The sequence below is a fragment of the Pectinophora gossypiella genome, chromosome 2 (genome assembly GCF_024362695.1).
Source record: "Pectinophora gossypiella chromosome 2, ilPecGoss1.1, whole genome shotgun sequence".
Classification (NCBI taxonomy): domain Eukaryota; kingdom Metazoa; phylum Arthropoda; class Insecta; order Lepidoptera; family Gelechiidae; genus Pectinophora; species Pectinophora gossypiella.
Genome location: NC_065405.1, coordinates 12,585,049 through 12,603,665, shown reverse-complemented (window position 1 = coordinate 12,603,665; position 18,617 = coordinate 12,585,049).

Genomic DNA, 18,617 nt, shown 5'->3' with positions numbered 1-18,617 from the left:
ATTGTATTGATAATTGAGAGTAGGTGCCAGTAACCAGCCATCCGAAAAGATATAAGTATATATTAAAAAAAATATCGAGATAAGATGTAAGTATATATACCTAATAGCTTTGTATCACATATTTAATCCCATAAGATTACTGCATTTATAAAACAGGCTGGAAGGTTTTCAATATTATGAAACAAAAATGAACCAAAAATGCAATTATTTCAGTGGAAAAAAAATATTGTATGTAGCGTGATTAAAATTGTGTTTTGAACTGTACATGTAAATGACAGATGTGATGTCAAGCAGTCGCCGTTCCGGGAATCGCTGTCCACGCTACAATTCGAAAAGTCATCTAGTTTGCTATAATTGTTGAAGTGCAACAAATCGTGACGACTCGAATCAGAATTTGCAGTGACTGTCCAATTGCGCAGACAACTGCAACATTCTAACTAATCATTCCATCTAATTGTGTGGTAATGTGAAGGGTTGAACATTCAATTACGGCAGAAATGTTGTTTCAAGCATTGGAGTTAGTTTACTATGACGTTATTTAAGCATTGACTAGTTTAGTGCGTATATTAAATCATATATATTAAATATTAAATCAGGAGGAGCTCGATGGCGCAGCGGTAACGCGGTAACGGTCTGCGATTGTCGAAGTTAAGCAACTTTCGCAAAGGCCGGTCATAGGATGGGTGACCACAAAAAAAAGTTTTCATCTCGATCTCCTCCGTGCTTCGGTAAGCACGGTAAGCCGTCGGTCCCGGCTGCATTAGCAGTCGTTTATAACCATCAATCCACACTGGGCCCGCGTGATGGTTTAAGGCCCGTTCTCCCTATTCATCCATAGGGAAGGCCCGTGCCCCAGCAGTGGGGACGTTAATGGGCTGATGATGATGATGATTAAATCATATTAATTGGTTCTAAACATACATTGCTTAGATGCATCTTGGTATCTGGAGACAAATTATCGTGTCATTGATGTCGTATCGATAAAGGTTTGGTATATTGGCTAATACCTAGAGTGGATGCAAATTGTCTTGTGGTTATGCACACCCTAGGACCCCAGGTTGCACCAACAAAATGTATTCAGTTGTATGAAAGCTCTATAGCGGTGTGTGTTTCGGCGTTTTCGCTACAGATGCGTTTTATTCTGCTTCGGTTAGTATAAGACTTAGCCCAGGACCGCACGAGTAGTATCGTTCATGATCGACAACACAACAATGGAACATGTACATAAAAATAATTTCCACAAGTAAGTAAAGTTTCAAATTGACTGTACAGTCATGAGCAATATCATGTACCCACTTTAGAACCTTGTCGCACTATCATATTTGATATTAAATGAGACTTACGGTTTCATTTGCAAAAAAGTTAATGTGACATGGTTTCAAAGTGTATACATATTATTACTCGTGACTGTACTTAGTACGACTGTATATCAGGTTTGTAAATACAAAATACACAAAATAACTCAAATGCACTTAAATCATATTAAAAATACATTAGGTTTTATAATTAGATAGGTACCTAGTACAACATGCAGCCTTATTGCTAAGGTAGCAATCTCTTCAGGCAACCTTTAATAATAATGAAAAATAATAAAAATAAGTTTATTTCTCACTCACAATTACAGTAAAACTTAACATAGTACTACTCATAGTGAACATGTTTCCATTGTGAGAGAGACTGGTGTCCATACTAGACGGAATGCCCGTGTTACTGATCACCAGGCTCTCTTCCTCCCTATTTTCATAGTACATGGCAAGGCATTTTGACATAGGAAATGAATTTAATAAAAAATAATTCGTAAATATTCTTTGATATTATTTAATTTGTTTTTAGCCGAGCCAATACAGAAGTGAAATGGGCCTACTTATTTCTTATTTGAACGAAAGTAACAAAATTCGAATTTGCTACGCGCGTTTTGTATTATGCCAATAAAATGGTATTCATGATACAATTCAAGGCTGTTTAGTAGATAATCTGTATATATACAAATTTGGTGTAAAATTGGGAACAGCTCGCGGGACTCGCGTGTCTCGGCGTGCTCATCCATGCTCGTTTATCGAACCACGAACAAAAGCGGTTATGCCTCGTCTTAATTAATATGATTAATGACCCGAACCAGCGGCGCGTTTTTGAACTCCACTTACTTACTTACTGTTGTAATCGAGAAATAAATTAATTTTATTAGTCCTTTCTAATAGAATAGGCCGCGCGTTCGTCGCTCCCAAACGACGGATCACTTTCCCGCTTCGTTACGTTTCTCTAATTTAAAAATTGGGCGTTAAAACTCACCGATTATAATTTAAATTTATGACATTATGCATAGATAATGGCGTTTATACGGGAACATTGGCCGTTTGTAGGTGTTTCACTAACAAGGTAGATCTAATCCTACCGTAATGACAGCAGGTCTACATTGATATTATTAGATTACTTCTCCTCCTAACCACCAACTCCCATATACGATTCCATTGAATACACTAAATACTTACATTTTAAAACATAAGTATTGCCGTTCAACAATAAAATATGATAATGTCTGCATCTGCATTATGATAATTACACACTAGCGACTAGACAGGCGATTCATAACCGGCAAAAAGTTAAATGTTTCAAGAATTCACGGCAAAACAAATAGAATTCGCATAACGTGTTACCCCTTCAAATATTTTCTCATGTTTCTAAGTAAATCTAAGTTTAGTGGAGGCCGTTTATTTTGGACTTTACGTAGGCAGTTATAGGGTGTAGTATGGGCGTTAGAGGAGGCTGCCTGAGGCCAGATCGTGGCGCAGATAATTAGAGGCCGCGGCTCGGTGGGAGCTATAAAAACAGCAAATTGACCGGCGGGATAACCAGAAAGGCACAATGTGTTAGATAATAATTTCCAAATTACAGGTTATGTTCGTTCGCGAGCGGCCGAAGCCGACTTTTTTCTCCCCGACTGAGGTGCTAAGGGCAGGCTAATTATTATTTGGGTATCAGAGCGAGGTTTTAGTGCAGCTGCTACCTGTATAAATATTTATTATTAAAAGTTCAAACGCCAATTTGATGGAATCCAATTGGGAGGTAATTAAAGTTGTTATGAATATCATAGGCGCGTCCTTTGCTTGCCTAATTTTAATGGTTTTACAGTGCCGTTAACGTTTTATAGTTGAAAATTCACACGAAGTTACTTAATATGTTAATTAGTTGTTAGAAGTCGGTAAGTGTTTTAGATGCATGCACCTTTTTCAGATTTTAACGAATTTCAGTAACATGCCTTTACACTTAGTGTAAATTGTTTCTGGATTATCAGAAATAAACATACCTATCTTAATTTAAAAACTTACCGTCTACCAAAAGAAAAACAGTAAGTACCTAAAACTAAAAGAAACCCCCGTTTCATTCTGATCCGGTCACGTGACACAATAACAAAGTGTGTGTAAAACAATTGTGCACACAAAAAATATGAAACTTTTATACCTACTCTAGTGCCTTCTATAGGTACTTTGAAATAACAGAACAGTTAGTAGTGAAAAAATACCTGTTTCATTTAACATAAAAGTGTCTATGCGTGTTAGATGAAAAGAAAGAGTCATTAAAAAGTTACTCTAATAAACCTTTAGTTAGCCGGCTTCTGCACACATTTATCTCCCACCGAACATCCTATACTACATCCTAATAAATTACCACCCTCCCCTCCTTCACCCCCCGCTGGTCCAGTGACACAATGACAAAGAGTGCGTAAAACAATCGCTTGTGCTCGCGGGCGCATCTCGCCCTGGCGTCATTGGTCGGATGCAGGGGGGCGGGGCCAAGACCGCGTGGCTAGATACTACGGTTAGGGATGCCGACTGACAGAAATATATCGATTTCAGAAAGGCTTATAAAATCGATTTGCAACTGTTCAATGCACCCCATTCGGTTCGCCTAAAATCGTATGTCTTGTCATAAACAAAAGCTTCGGACTATACATGCATATATATACAAATTACGTCCTGATTTGACTTATCTATGCTACTTATTGGAAATTTTCCTCAAACTGCACTCACTGTAAGTAACCTAATTCTAGTAGCGATACATTTTAATAGCTGATGGGGTATTCTCACTGTTCCATAGATTATCTTTAAGTCATTTAATTTAATGTTGCATAATCGCCTAAACATAATTTTCTTTAGAAGTAATATATTGACCAGAGGTCACATTGTAGGTGTAATATTTCAGAAAACACATCAAGATTATACTAATATAAGTAATCTGTGCCGATATTCAATCCCAAATCTTTATAAAGGTTCGATGTAAATCATCGATTTTAAGTTTCGCCAACTAGAGACCGCCTCATCCCTAAAGATATGTTCCTGTGGGATGAGCTAAGCTAAGACAAGGGTAATATCCCCAGTATCTATGTTATGTATCCATTGCACAATTTACCAGTTACCACATAAATACTTGCGGTTGCTTGTAGTACATAATTAATATAAGAATTATGTGGTACAGAGAAACTGGTCGGCTTATAGTATTCAGGGTTTAAATTATATGAACCATATTTTAAGGCAAGTGAATTGTTACGACTCGACTTGTTGTGGATGGTATATCGGCTATTACTTAAGTACTTAATTGATAGTTTAAGTTAAAGAGAATGTCGTTGTAGAGCTTAAATTATGTAGAAAATAAAAGAAACCTAATAACCGCTAAACGGCGTCTACTATTTTAATTATGCTAGTTAACCTTTGATAATGTATAAGTACTTACGGTTTATATATGTCTAATGGAAGGTAATTTTATTTTGATCTAGCTTTAGGTGCATCGAACGATTAACTTTGGTAAGTAATTTTTTTTAAAAAAGAACTATGATGACCTGACAATAAAATTACACTGCTTTTGCAACCCTGAAAAGGCTGTCCAAGAACGGAATTTGTGCTAGGTTGGTTAAATGCTAATCTTCTGTTCCATATTTGAACAACCGACATCTGAAAGCTTAGGAGCTTATTTTCGTAAACCCAAAGCAATCTCGGCGGCCCGATGTTATTAAAATCTGAATCAAATTTTGCGGTTTGCGACCGATTTAGGTAACGGCAGGTAGAATGAACTCCACTAAACTCTGTATCCAGTTTGTTTGTCCACCGATTTCTTGAGCCGTGTCCCAATACAATTGTTTGTCAATGATAAATGGTCGCGAGCGGCGCTTTTCATCTCCTACGGTCAAAAGGCGCCGCCGAGCGCGCGGAACTTTCAACTTTACGCTGTATAATTCGACACTAAGGTTGACTTTAGAATGTGTTTTTATAATTACAATATAGGACTAAATGATATGGTACTAATCAAAGTCGGGAATAAACGCAGATAATGCGGTTTAATTTCGTTTGAAAGGACCCTTTCGGCGGGTAGTCGCATTCAGTCGTAATGAGTTTATTCAGGGTTTTAATCGAATGAATCGTGGTAAGTAAATAGTGCTTGAGTTGGAGTTATAGCGTTGTAGCACACGACGGGGGCGCTGGCGGCGGCGGGGCTATCACACGTGATGAGCCTCGCAACAATGCCGTACAGGTAATTAAACAAAGATTATTTATTTGTTCGACCGAAATACAATCTAACTTTGTGATTGGTAGTTTTCAAAGCCAGCCAAGGTTGCTTTGTTATGTTTCCGTACCGTAGCATTTAATTTCGACGACTATTTTGTGTAATAATGGAATTCAAATAAGTAGATAGAAGTAGACGGAGAAAGTCAATCAACCAAAAAATACCAAAAACGTCTTTATTTTAGTCAAAATAAGTAATTATCAAAAATTTTTACTAACAAATAACATTAGGTACTTAATATAAGTTTAGTAATGATCACCTTTATATATTATAATACATAAAAGGTCAACGTGGGGAAGACCGGCATACTGTTCTAAAATTTGAGTTTGACTGAGTTTATTGAAGAAGATATTATTTGTAGACCAAGTCATATGATCGGGTATGGTAGATAATTTACTTGGCTATGTTTATAAGTCTAAATATAAGAGAAAGCGCCGTAATCTTTGATATACAATCGCTTTTTTAAAACATGTCAAGTAGACGGTCTTCCAATGCAGTGTGAGGCAAGTCCGTTCACAAAAGAAAAAACGCATTAATAGTAAGAAATCGTAGGCCTAGACGTATGAAAATACTTTCAGGCGTTGAACCAACAATGCCAATTTGATACGTACTTTACCGATATATGAATAAGGCTTTCATTACAGAGATAATGGTTATTTTTATAAAACAAGGCAACACCGGCATGTCTTTGGTGACAGTGGTTGTAAACATTTCGTCATATTGTTTACCCGACTGCGGTGAAGCAAAAGGAGGGTTATGCGCTATGTATGTATGTATGTGTGTATACACGTTTGTTCCCTCCTAACCCCTAAAGCACCCCTAAAGCACTTATCAGAGTTAAACAAATGAGGTGTCACTAAAAAGCGTCTTGATTGTCTGGTGGTAGACTATGTTACGTACATATTACTTAATATATTAGGTATAAGTCAGTATATTTATAATGTGAACACACACAAACACAAAATATTAACAGAATGGAACACAAAATACTATCTCACTAGTCTTGCATAAAATACGCTCTGCTGTAATAGTTGACAATATCTGGATTGAGGCAAGATCAGCATATGACGGACTTCCCTCTCTTAATGTAGACGGTCTTCCCAACTATTATATTTTCTAAGAAAATTTCACACGGGTATAAATTCTAAATAAAAGCTATATTCTTGCATTATGTTTAACGAATACATTAATGGATCAATAAATAACCTAAGTGATCAGAAAAACTTCTGAAAATCCTCCGATTTGCCACTTTTTTTGATCAAAAATCCGCCATTGGCCACTGCATTATGAACCGCGAAATGGTGAAAAAAATTGCAGGACCGATATTGTCCAAACTAATCATACTAGCGCCATCCACGGTTTCTAGTTCGGACTGGCTCTTTAGGGAGTGTTTTATCGACAGAGACGTAAGGCGCTAGTTATTCAAATTTAGAAGTTATTGGCAATAGACGGTCTTTTAGCCCAGACGGTCTTCACCACATTGACCTAACCTATTAATATTTATATATATACACCACACAAGACGTATATAGTACAGAAACATAAGAAACACTAAAGTTGGACACAACAAGCGGCCTTATTGCTTGTGCAGAAATTTCTTCCAGGCCACCTTTGGATAGAGGAAAAAGATAAACAATAATAATATAGTAAGATCTAAATTGGATACTCCACACGAACGTTTTTCACATTTCAAATTCCCAAACAAAAACAATGATGACAAGACACATTAAGTTTATACATTGTTGTTTTATAAAACTGAGTCATATGGTTCATACAATGCACTGGTAAGAGGTGGTCGAAATTGTAGAATAATTCATATTAGCTATGGTCGCTCTGACTGTACGTGTTAAGGCGGAAGATTAACGACAATACCAAAATCTGATGTCTGTCATTTGTTTCAATAAGCTTTCACTACATGTATGTTGTCAATCAATTCATCTATCCATTCTGTATATTCTCGAGAACAAATTAATTTGCATGTGGTTTACAAGCTCACATCATGAGCTGCCCAAACAGATCTCGAAGAAGAAGAATATTTGCTTTGATTTGATTTTGATCTCGATCGGCCCACGACATTTGTATGGAGTCTCTTTAGAGTTGCTGTTGTGAAGAATGTGAAGAAAAGGGTAGTTTCCAACTAGTCAAATCAACTACTAGTAAAAAGTAACTACTTATTACTAAACGTCAAACACGAAATTACTATGGAATTTGTATGTAAAAGCAACCTGTGACATCATAGAAAAACGTACCAAATGTAGTACTTATTATGATATTTTTCTTTATTACAATTCATATATAGGTAGATTAGGTAATGTTTTTTGTCAGCTTTAGATCTGTCTTTCTTTAGTAAGTAATCAGAATTTCATAAATTATCGTTGACCTAGGAAACTGCCCAATTGTACGTATTCGTAAGACCGAATGTTTTTTTAAATTCAAACTCCATTGTTAAAATACTGTGTACGGAAGGTGGTTAAGCCGTTACAGATTTTCGAAATATATTCTGGTAGGTTTTATCGAAACGGCGGATCATATCTTTTAACCAATGATATGATCCGCCAAGACACTGATAATTAAGTACCTAGTTCAATTGAAACAGAAGCTGTGACCTTTAAAATGCAAGACGCCACCACCAATAGCACTTCTATAACTCAACCATGTTTAATTTTTTTTTAATATATTTGTTCCAATCAAAACAATCGGTATGTAAATGGCAGGCTGCTACGATTATGGCGCATAAAGCTGGGCACACAATAGCGACTGTCTGCGGTCGCTGTATGCGGGTGCACACCAGCTTTATTGCCACTGGTCAAGATCAAATGTATTTTCAACTACCTACTTTATTTTATTTTATTTTTTATTTTAAAGCATTGTTTATGTCGTTAATTCGTTTTCTTTTTCATTCTTATCTTAAAATACAAATGTCAAAAGTAACCAGGTGTATTTTTTTGACAACTGTGACGCTACATATTCTTGGGGGGTTTAAAAAAGCTTTATTCCAATTTGATATTTGCGCATATAAAAGTAAGTGCGCAATGCAAACAAATGTCAAATAGGAATATTGTTTCTTAACTGAATTGCTTCGATGTGGTCTTTTTGACCGCCCTAATAACGATTGGCGTTAGTTTGTATATCTATTATTATATTATACATTGTTTAAGATTTACGCGGTTATTATCATAAATTAAAATATATTATACATAGTTATCCCGTGATCATGCCACTTGCAACAGTATTGAAATATCGGGAATCTCGTATCCCTGAATTTAACGCGGTAAGAACCCGGTATTATGTGTTTGAATTATTACTATAGTAATATAGTACTTACATAAAATGTTTCACATGAATGTTATTGTAAGTAAATTTATTGTTTACATAATATAAACAGCCTATATACGTTGGTACCACTTCTGCGCACAGGCCTCCCCTCAATCGATCGGATATGGAGCACAGGGGGTATGCTCAACTGCGGGTTAGTGGAGGTGTTTTTACGGCTAATAGCCGGGACCAACGGTTTAACATGCCCTCCGAAGCATAGTTATATCTTACTTTTTCAGACAATCAGGTGACTCAATCCTGCCCGTGATCCTGAGCCTAACGGTCACTAGACCACGGAGGCTGTGAAGTTTATTGTACTATTAAAATATTTATGAGTGTAAATAGCAATAGTTTAAAGCAATATTTAAAACAAAGTTTTACTTTAAAACAGCAAGTTTTTAAACTCCATATCTCTCTTTGTCAGATATGAATGTTTTATATCTTAAAACTTTTATGTTAAGTCACATCATGCTTAGTTAAATAAGTACCCAATGACTTAATAAAACAGGTTTGACAAGATGCGTGTGATTCACCTCATAACGAGGACGAATTAGGCCATTGCTATGAGTAACTCAAAATTCATTTCAAAACATTAACAAAAGTTTAATATCAAACCTACTCACTCACTTTATGATATAAACAAAACAAAAAGTCAACAATCCGACATGATAAGTTCTACCAAATTACAGCTGTCAGAGGAACAACTAAGTGCCGTAAACTGTCTTTGTGAATCGAAAATAATACGAGGCAGCGTTATCCCTGTAATTAGGGACTCGGGCGCATCTCTCGCCGCCAAATGGTCTGCCGGCAATCAATTAAAACAATATTTGAAATAGTGCTCTCAAAAAAACTAAAAGGAAGTTCTCGAGCTATAAACATTCCGTATTATATCCGAGGGCGATAGGTTGGCCATACGTTTTGGTTGAGTGACATCCCGTTTTTCCCTAAGTAGATTCGCCTCGGATTGCATTCACTACAATCTGTTTTAATTCAGTACAATCGATAGTTTTCCTTAACTTATGTTGTGAACTTTAATTGTATACTTAGATACATGCATAAAACGAGCAGCCCTATTTTATGTATATTTAATTGATTTTTCAGCTTTTTGTTCGAAGCTAGAGGTTCATCTATAAATACCAAATCGATTCCTTTAAGAAAGTGCTGCCTCATATTTACATTTTTGAAATCCATATTAATTTTAAAAACAAGTCCTTATCCTTCACAATATTAAAGTAAGTCTGGTCACTCTACAGGGCGTACACCGATCTTGCTCTTTCGTATGAGTTCGTCTCTGTCGAGCGCGCCGATGCGTCTACGCGCACCATATTACGAAGGAGGATGCGAGTTGGAATGAATTATGAGCGGCCGTGTTACCGCCAAAGCCTTGTTTGAGAGAGCCAAAAAGTAATTAACTTCGACTTAGTTAAGATTATGACTTTAGAAACCTCTTCTGAGTTTCGGTAACGTGTTCAAAACTATTTTTATTTTTACTTACACATACACAAATATTACTTCTGTGTTTTCTAAGAGGAAGAGATAGATCTTAAATGCATTGCATAAGTTGTAAAAAATAACTTGCAACATCTAAAACTTAAAAAATATGATAAAGAGCGCATTACACCAAAATATCCATCGCTCTATTCGTAGGTTACACTATATTGCGATAGGATAACCTAACCTAACCCTCAATCGACTACGACCTGGATAGTAAAGCAGCGTGGTAAACATACCATATATTGCGAACATGCAATTCAGTAATGTGTTCATTACAAAATTGCATTACATCTGCTACGCCGTAGCCCGTAGCAATATCCTCTTGACATTTACTAAGTGAATAATGTGATTCAATTTATTAGACATGAAACGAAGGTAACATTATGCATGGCCACGGATGGTCTTGTTTAGACAAATGTAATGCAGCCTCGATAAGGTCGGCTTTGACGAAGCGGGTGGTGCTAGCCATGTATTTGGAGCGATTGTGAAATACGAATTTAGATAGACTCATCGAAAGACAAGATGCCCATCTAGGAAAGTATTAATTATATTAGTTATGCTTGTATCACGTGCTCATTCCCAATGGATCATAATTATACTATTTTAAAGATAAATTATGAAATTCTGATTACTAAATAAAGACAGATCTAGAACAAACGAAAAACATTTTCTGATTTCTATTTAAGTAACTTATTTAAATGAATTTTAATCAAGAAAAACGTAATAATAAGTCGGACATTTTATCGTGTTTTTCATCATAGAAAAACGTCATCGTCACAGTGTGCTTAATTTTCATACAATTTCCATAGTAAAATCGTGTTTTGACGTTTAGTAAAAAGTAAGTGATTTGACTAGTTGAAAACATATTCGACTCAAAAATACAAGTACACACACACACACACAAGTTTATAAATAATTATGTACTCATTGTAATCTCAATACAAAAGACATCAACGAGATCACTAGCGCTAAGTAGTAAAATTAAATAATTTAAACTTTCTCGTAACAAAGTGAAAGTAAACTCAAAGTATGTATTTATAATTTATTTTATTGGTTTATTGTTTACGTAATGTGTTTATTTTGTGTGCAATAAAAAAATATTGCATTATGTAAAATACTATTTTTAGTGATTTCTCAGTACTGCAATAAAGCGTAGGTAAGTACTTAAAAATAGCAGGCAATGCATTCCTTCTCCAACAAGTTTGTATATTAATGGTTTTACGTATAAGCCCCCTTGACTCTTAAAGCTTGCACCACACCCCAGAGGAGGCACTCGAGCCGCTAATCGAGTTTGTCGGCCGATGGTATCTCTAAACCATACGTTAATAGTACCCCTCCCTCCGCGCCGCCTGCCCGCGCCCCTCACAACAATGAAAACATGTTTAATTCATCGGAAAATCTGCTTCGTTATCAATACATCATATTACTTGTAGCTTTAGGTATCCATGTAGAGTTGTCGTTATAGCATAGAATAAGGAATAATATTACTTATAGAGCGGTAACTCTCCGCCTCGCACCAATTCGTAGCTAGATTGACCACACCGCCTAGCCTCTGGGTTTTATTTTGTGTTAAATGGCTGTAAGCCGTTAAGGAGTTACGGCGAGAGCGCGCATAATACGTATGTCTACGGTAAAAATGGGATTTTTGTATGGAGTGTCCGGTGTGGTTATAATTAGTCGCTGACGTCGCGAACTGACGTATCTTCAAATTTTGGCGAAACTGATTTGCACCTTTTACAATTGTCAATAAGACACAAATCACTTTAACGAAAATTTACAGATACGCCAATTAGAAAAGTCAGCCACGAATTGTACAAGTACGATAAATGTATATAGCATACACTTATTGCCTGAAGTACTTACTTATGTACTTGCAGCGTGGTGGAGTATGCTCCATACCATCTCTAGATTATTGCAGCAGTGGGACATATATAGGCTGTTTATATACTTACTTTAGGAGATAAATTTTGAAATACTAAAAGTTACTGTGCTCCTGTGATAACCTTGCTTGTGTATGAATATCTTGTAAGGATACGTTTATATGGACATGTGTATGTGTTTGAATACATTATAATTATATGTGTAAGTATATCCATCCATTTGTACGATATACATTTCGAGAATTTATTTCCTTCCAGTCTAGTAGATAAGCTTTTCCTTATACCTTCCTAGGCTGTATTTGTATCTTTATTTCATATATTTAATCAAGTAGAACGAATTAATAAAATTAACTTTAATTGGCTACTTACTGTTTATTGTCTAATTACGATAAGCTAAGCTGAATAGCTTAAGCCAGGCGATAAATTACATTTTAATCTTCTGAACCAAATACAACCTTAATCCAATTAAATGAAATGTGAAAATAACATCTCAAGATAGCTATTTCTTTCAATTTATAGTTAATAAATGTAAGTATCATGGGGATTGTGACTTGTTTTAAATTTGACGCATATACCTAGTATTAACTACTTGGCCGAAAAAATGGGGAGGCAAATGACCCGGCAAAACTATGATAAGTGAGGTCATCATACGAAAAACGACCTCCTATAGCTCTAGTACGATTTAAAGTCATGAAGTGCGTATCTATATATCGCTTTATTTATTTATTATTTAAGCAAACATAAACAAGAAAGTGTAAAAAAAACAGAAGTATTTATACGTACGCCTAGGGAAACGTCTGAATAAATATCGAAAATTTCAAGACATACTCAAGCACATATAGTCTACGTATGTATACATAAAAGCGAAAGGTCCCTGACTAACTCACTGACTCGCTCACTCATCACAAAATCTCAGAAACTACAAGTTCTGGGATTCCTTTTAGAACGTAGGTTCTTACTAAGACGGAAGAAGTTGAGACTTTGTATGAAACATTGTCATTTTTAAAGTTAGAATCATGAAATCTCTAGACAGCTAATTATTTATTATCACGACACAATGTAAAACCATCGCGAAAATATTGGAGATACTATATATTAGAGTCCTCTTTCGCAGTAACAGTTAACTCACAATTATTATCGAATCAATCATCGCAACTGGGTTATCGTGTCAGGGTGCATCAAAAGCTCGATAGCCGGAAGCAATACTTTACGTCACACTAGTGTACAAAGAGGCTCTACTGAATATAATAGCTATTGTTCTAGCCCTAAATATTATTGCGGGAAGTTACTATGTACTTTGATTTATAGTATACGCACCATTTGTGTTTAGCAGTATATTGTTACTTTATAGTAGTATTGAATAGAAAAAGTCTTCTGAGCGTATAAATTACTGCCCTCTTTTCTCTAAAAAATGACATCCATCTGTTTTGTCTACTCTAAGAGGCTGCATAACGTTAAAGTGAGCAGGAAATATTCAGATATTCCCTCAATTTAATAATAACTCAATTTTTCCTCGCACCTTTACTCGCTTCGTCTAATATTTTCTCCCTCAAACGTATTTTCTTGGAATATTTAAATTTCAATTGTTTCCATTCTTTTAGCGTCCCTGTTATTGTTGGGGTCGAAAAGAAAAATGGATAGTCGATGTTCCTGCTTATTATTCATTGTTCACCGCAAGGGGAGCTTGAGAGCTTTTCTTGTCGCCGTGATTTGGCTCATTTTTAAGTAACAAAACAAGTAGCTCTCGAAATATTGCTTTTATGAAAAGAAAGTTGTTAAAGCTGACATTTTATTGCGCAAACCTTTTGAGATGAAAAAATGCGCTTACATTTCCTTCTTGAAAGAAACTCACTTTGCAAACGTCACAGTGATATTCAATAATACGACCGAATGTAATGAACCTAGCCATATATTAATCCAAACATTCAATTCAAATCGGGCTAAATCGATCAGCTACGCTCATAATCAGTCGATGAGGCAACAAAAAACTAATTGACAACAATCAACAGTGTTGCAACAAAAAACAATATTTTCTATCATTGTCATGAATAATGGTTAGAAAAAAGTCATTCACACCTTTACCGCGCTAACATGACAAATGCGGGTTTCGGCGCGGCACAAAGCGGCCGGGCGCGCGCGCCGCGGGGCGCTCGCCGCGCCTAAATATTAATTATCTACAACACTACTACGAACACCTTTTAGGAGATTATCGCATTGCCGAGTGTAATGTAACAATCTTAGATCGAGATAGCGCCGGCCTGTTTGTTCGATTGTTGTGGAGCCCCTGTTACTTGGGAAATCTAGTATTGACAACGTTTTATCTACAACACATAACAAGGCAACGGAAAATAACGACAGGTCAATAACTATAGTAATATATCGACGGAAAATATACATTCAAACGTACATCATCATAGGCGTCATACGTTTATAAATTGTTTGAGGTTTACGCGGTTATTATCATAATTAAAACACATAATACCGGGTTCTTACCGCGTCAACAGTATTGAAATATCGGGAGTCTTATATACCTGATTAACGCGGTAAGAACCCGGTATTATGTGTTTTAATTATCATACGTTTTGTTTGGGACGATTCATGACTATCATTGTCGCAGGGTCTTGCACTATTTTTCATGGCTGTGCAAGCCAATCTGGAGCGGAAAATTCTACCACACACTCTGCCGGAGATTCCTCTCAGACGACGCCCTGAGCCGAGGTTCGCGCCCAACTGGGCACCCTCAGACCTGTTGTTTTAAACGTTGTATTGAGTGAGAGCCTTCAGCGCTCCGCATTTGTCCGGCCAAGTAATTAATGCTATCTGCGGCAAATGTACAATAAGACTCGTCAAAATAAATCTGCCGGAGAACCCTTCGACAGTTGGTGTGTTGTAAATAATATATGTCTTTCACATACACGTATCTATATTTTTGGGGTTGTCCAACGTTGAGTCGTCTCACATTGAAACTAAAAAATATTTTATACATGCGGGTTTTTGTGTATAACGGTAGCATATTCACCATACCATAATTTGCACAAAAAAGCCGCTAAATTATTTCCACAACTGCCGTTTACCGTGACCACGTGACGCTCAAATTGTAGTAGGCTGGCCATTGCCACATTTGAATGATAGAAGTTAATTTAATTCTGCGGTGTGTTTATATCGAGCCGCAGGCGACAAACGCCATATGCAGGCCTTGCCGCTGTGGACGATGGAACAATGAAGCCAAATTATAAAATAATACTAGCCATGCGAGTGGCTTTACTCACAAAATACGAGAATTCATTATGTATCACTTTGGACTAGGGTCGCGTGACTAGAAGAATAGCTACTCGAAGACAGAGATGAGCCGGATACGATTTCATAGAATCACCGACAGGGCTAAAATCACATGATGTGCTATACAGGAGCCCATTACATGTAGAGGCGTAAATCGACCGGAGAAGAATATCGCGATTAGTTCCCAGTTCTTTAAATAGACTCCGCACACAGGTTGGCCGAAGTAAAGACAATCTGTCCAGGTGGGGTTTTCTCAACGGATCGGACCTGAGCTGCGTGTGTGGTGTTACGCCACAGTCTATGGCTCATCTAACATCTTGTCCCGCGTGCTCTGATACCTGTACGCGAGAGGAGCTGATGAATGCCACCGAAAATGCTGTCCGAGTGGCAAACTACTGGGCTGAAAAAATCTGTATGCCATCGAGAAGAAGTTCCCATTTTCTCTCAAAACTCGAAAGAAGCCTGAGATTAATTAACCAACCCGCATTGGAACAGCGTGACCTAAAACCGAAAGTATTTCCAAAATTGTTTCAGTACTTACAAACATTTTTTTTTTCATATTGATAATGTAAGTTTGATAATACCGCCTCAGGCCCGATTAGCAGCCTGGCTACACTCGGCCATTAACGGCGGAGACTATTAAGGTCTATTACCATCGATCTGTTGTTTCCGAAGGACATCTGATTTATTGTTAAACAACAATCGAGTTACGCGTAACAATGAAAGTCAATTATTTATTAAGCTCTGTATATTGTTCAGTGTTGTAAGGGGTTAGCCTTGCTAGCTAGCAGCCGGTCGTCTCAGGTCGGTCGTTCGGTTGCTGCCATAAAAATAGATTTTTATAAATATCAATACATACATAAACTAATGGTGTGAGCAGAGCCACAATTAATCAAAGACAACTAACAGTCAATGATGACACGATGTCCTAAGAACCTATGTGCTATAGTATGTCCCACGATGTTTATAAATACCAATGATATAGAACAATATATATATTTTTTTAAAGATTTTTTCGGGCGGGATGCTTGGTCAATGTTTCCACAGGAGACGGGTAAATAGAAGGAAAATTATTTATAACCTTTAACACAAATGAATTTTTAAAAACGTTAAGTAAGTACCTCTAAAGATTGTGCACACAGACGAGTATGTGTACATTAGGCTCACGATCCGGAGGTCCCGGGTTCGAATCCCGGTGAGGACATATCACAAAAATGACTTTGTGATCCCTAGTTAGGTTAGGATATTACAGGCTAATCATCTCATTGTCCGAAAGTAAGATGATCCGTGCTTCGGAATGCACGTTAAGCCATTGGTCCCGGTTACTACTTACTGATGTAAGTAAGTACCTAGTCGTTACATGAGTCATGTCAGGGGCCTTTGGCGGCTCAATAGTAACCCCTGACACCAGGGTTCATGAGGTTTGTAATCCACCTCACAACCCACACGAGAGAAGAAGAAGTATGAATATGTCATTAAGTGATATGGTCAAAAGTGATATGGACCAGCTTGATAGAGGGGAGGACAGTCCCCAAAAGTAGGACGTGTACCTATGGCTGTTTATGTTAGGTAACATACATCATCATCATCTCCCTAGAATTATCCCGTTTTTCGCAGGGCCCGCTTACCTAACCTGAAGATTTGACAGGTCCGGTTTTTTACAGAAGCGACTGCCTGTTTGACCTTCCAACCCGCGAAGGGAATACCAGCCCAATACAGATTAGGTCACATACCTCCGAAAGTGCATTTTTCGGGAATGTGAGTTTCCACACAAATTTTAAATCTAAAACAACCGTCTAAAAATTTTACATCAGCTAATAACCCGACAGAGTTAAGTTGACACGCACGTCAAACGGATTGCATACCAGCGAGATGCTTATTTTATTCGCGCGGGTTATTAATTCGTTTTAAAATTAACTTGTTGACAATCATCCGTCCCTTTCCTTTTCGGCGAACAAGAAAATGACAGGTATAACTTAAAATAAAATTAGGAGGTATCTGCAGGAATCGGGGCCAATGTCAATCTAAATCTCAGTTGTAGGGAGTGCCTTTATATTTCCTTTTGACATTTACTCCAATGTCATTCGATACTAGCTCCTACTGTATTCTTATCACTTCATCATTAATTTAATATTATTCAATTAAAATTATTTCCTTATGTATATTGTTTACTACTTATAGTTTTGTTACCGAAGTTATCGTTCATCTAACTTAGCTTTCATGTTTAAAATATTAATTAAAGTTTGACTGTTTGCATTATGCGTATTTCTATCACTACCTACATATTAATATCTTACAAAGTTTTTTACAAGTTATAACAGCAATGGGGTGCAGAAAAGGAAACTCGCCTAGTGATGTACTATATAAGAATTGCAAACCTATATATGCACACAGCACAGCATGAGCCACTTTTGATTTTGTAATATTCAATTGCCTCGACTTGTAACTTAATCCTTCTTATCTTTGCTTATTTAGCCGATTCGACCGTGGGGTCTGAGCGATTTTGCGCGATCTCCGGCCAATTCCTCCGATAAGCATTGAGGTCGTCACACCATCTTTTACGCGGTCTTCCTCGACTTCTATGCCCGCCTTGAGGTATCCAGTGAGTAACGACCCGTGCGCATCGCTCTGGATTCGTCCGACAAACGTGTCCGTGCAACTCAATCCTATAGCAAATAAAAGCTTGAGTCTGTTAAATGTACATCAAATAATATAGCTCATCGTGCACAAAAAGGCATCTAAAGAGCCATTTTATATCAGAAACATTTTTAATTAGCAAAATATAGCACCCGTGACTGATAAATATTGGCTACAACCCATTGAAGGTCAAGTTTTGAACAATACCATACCCATAGACATAAAAAACTATCGCGGCAAAAGTTTGCGATGTGCGATTATTATCTTTAGGCACTTGTCTTACTGTTAGCGAAAACGCGAATATGGTAATCGAATATTTGTTTTTTGATTGCCTGTTGGGATAGGTTACACTAGATAGTGAGATTACCGGAGCAACGCCGCTGATAGTGTTATCTATCGTTTTCACTCAAATGCTTTTTTATCTCACTCGGATACCATGGTTGCGCCACTAGCGGG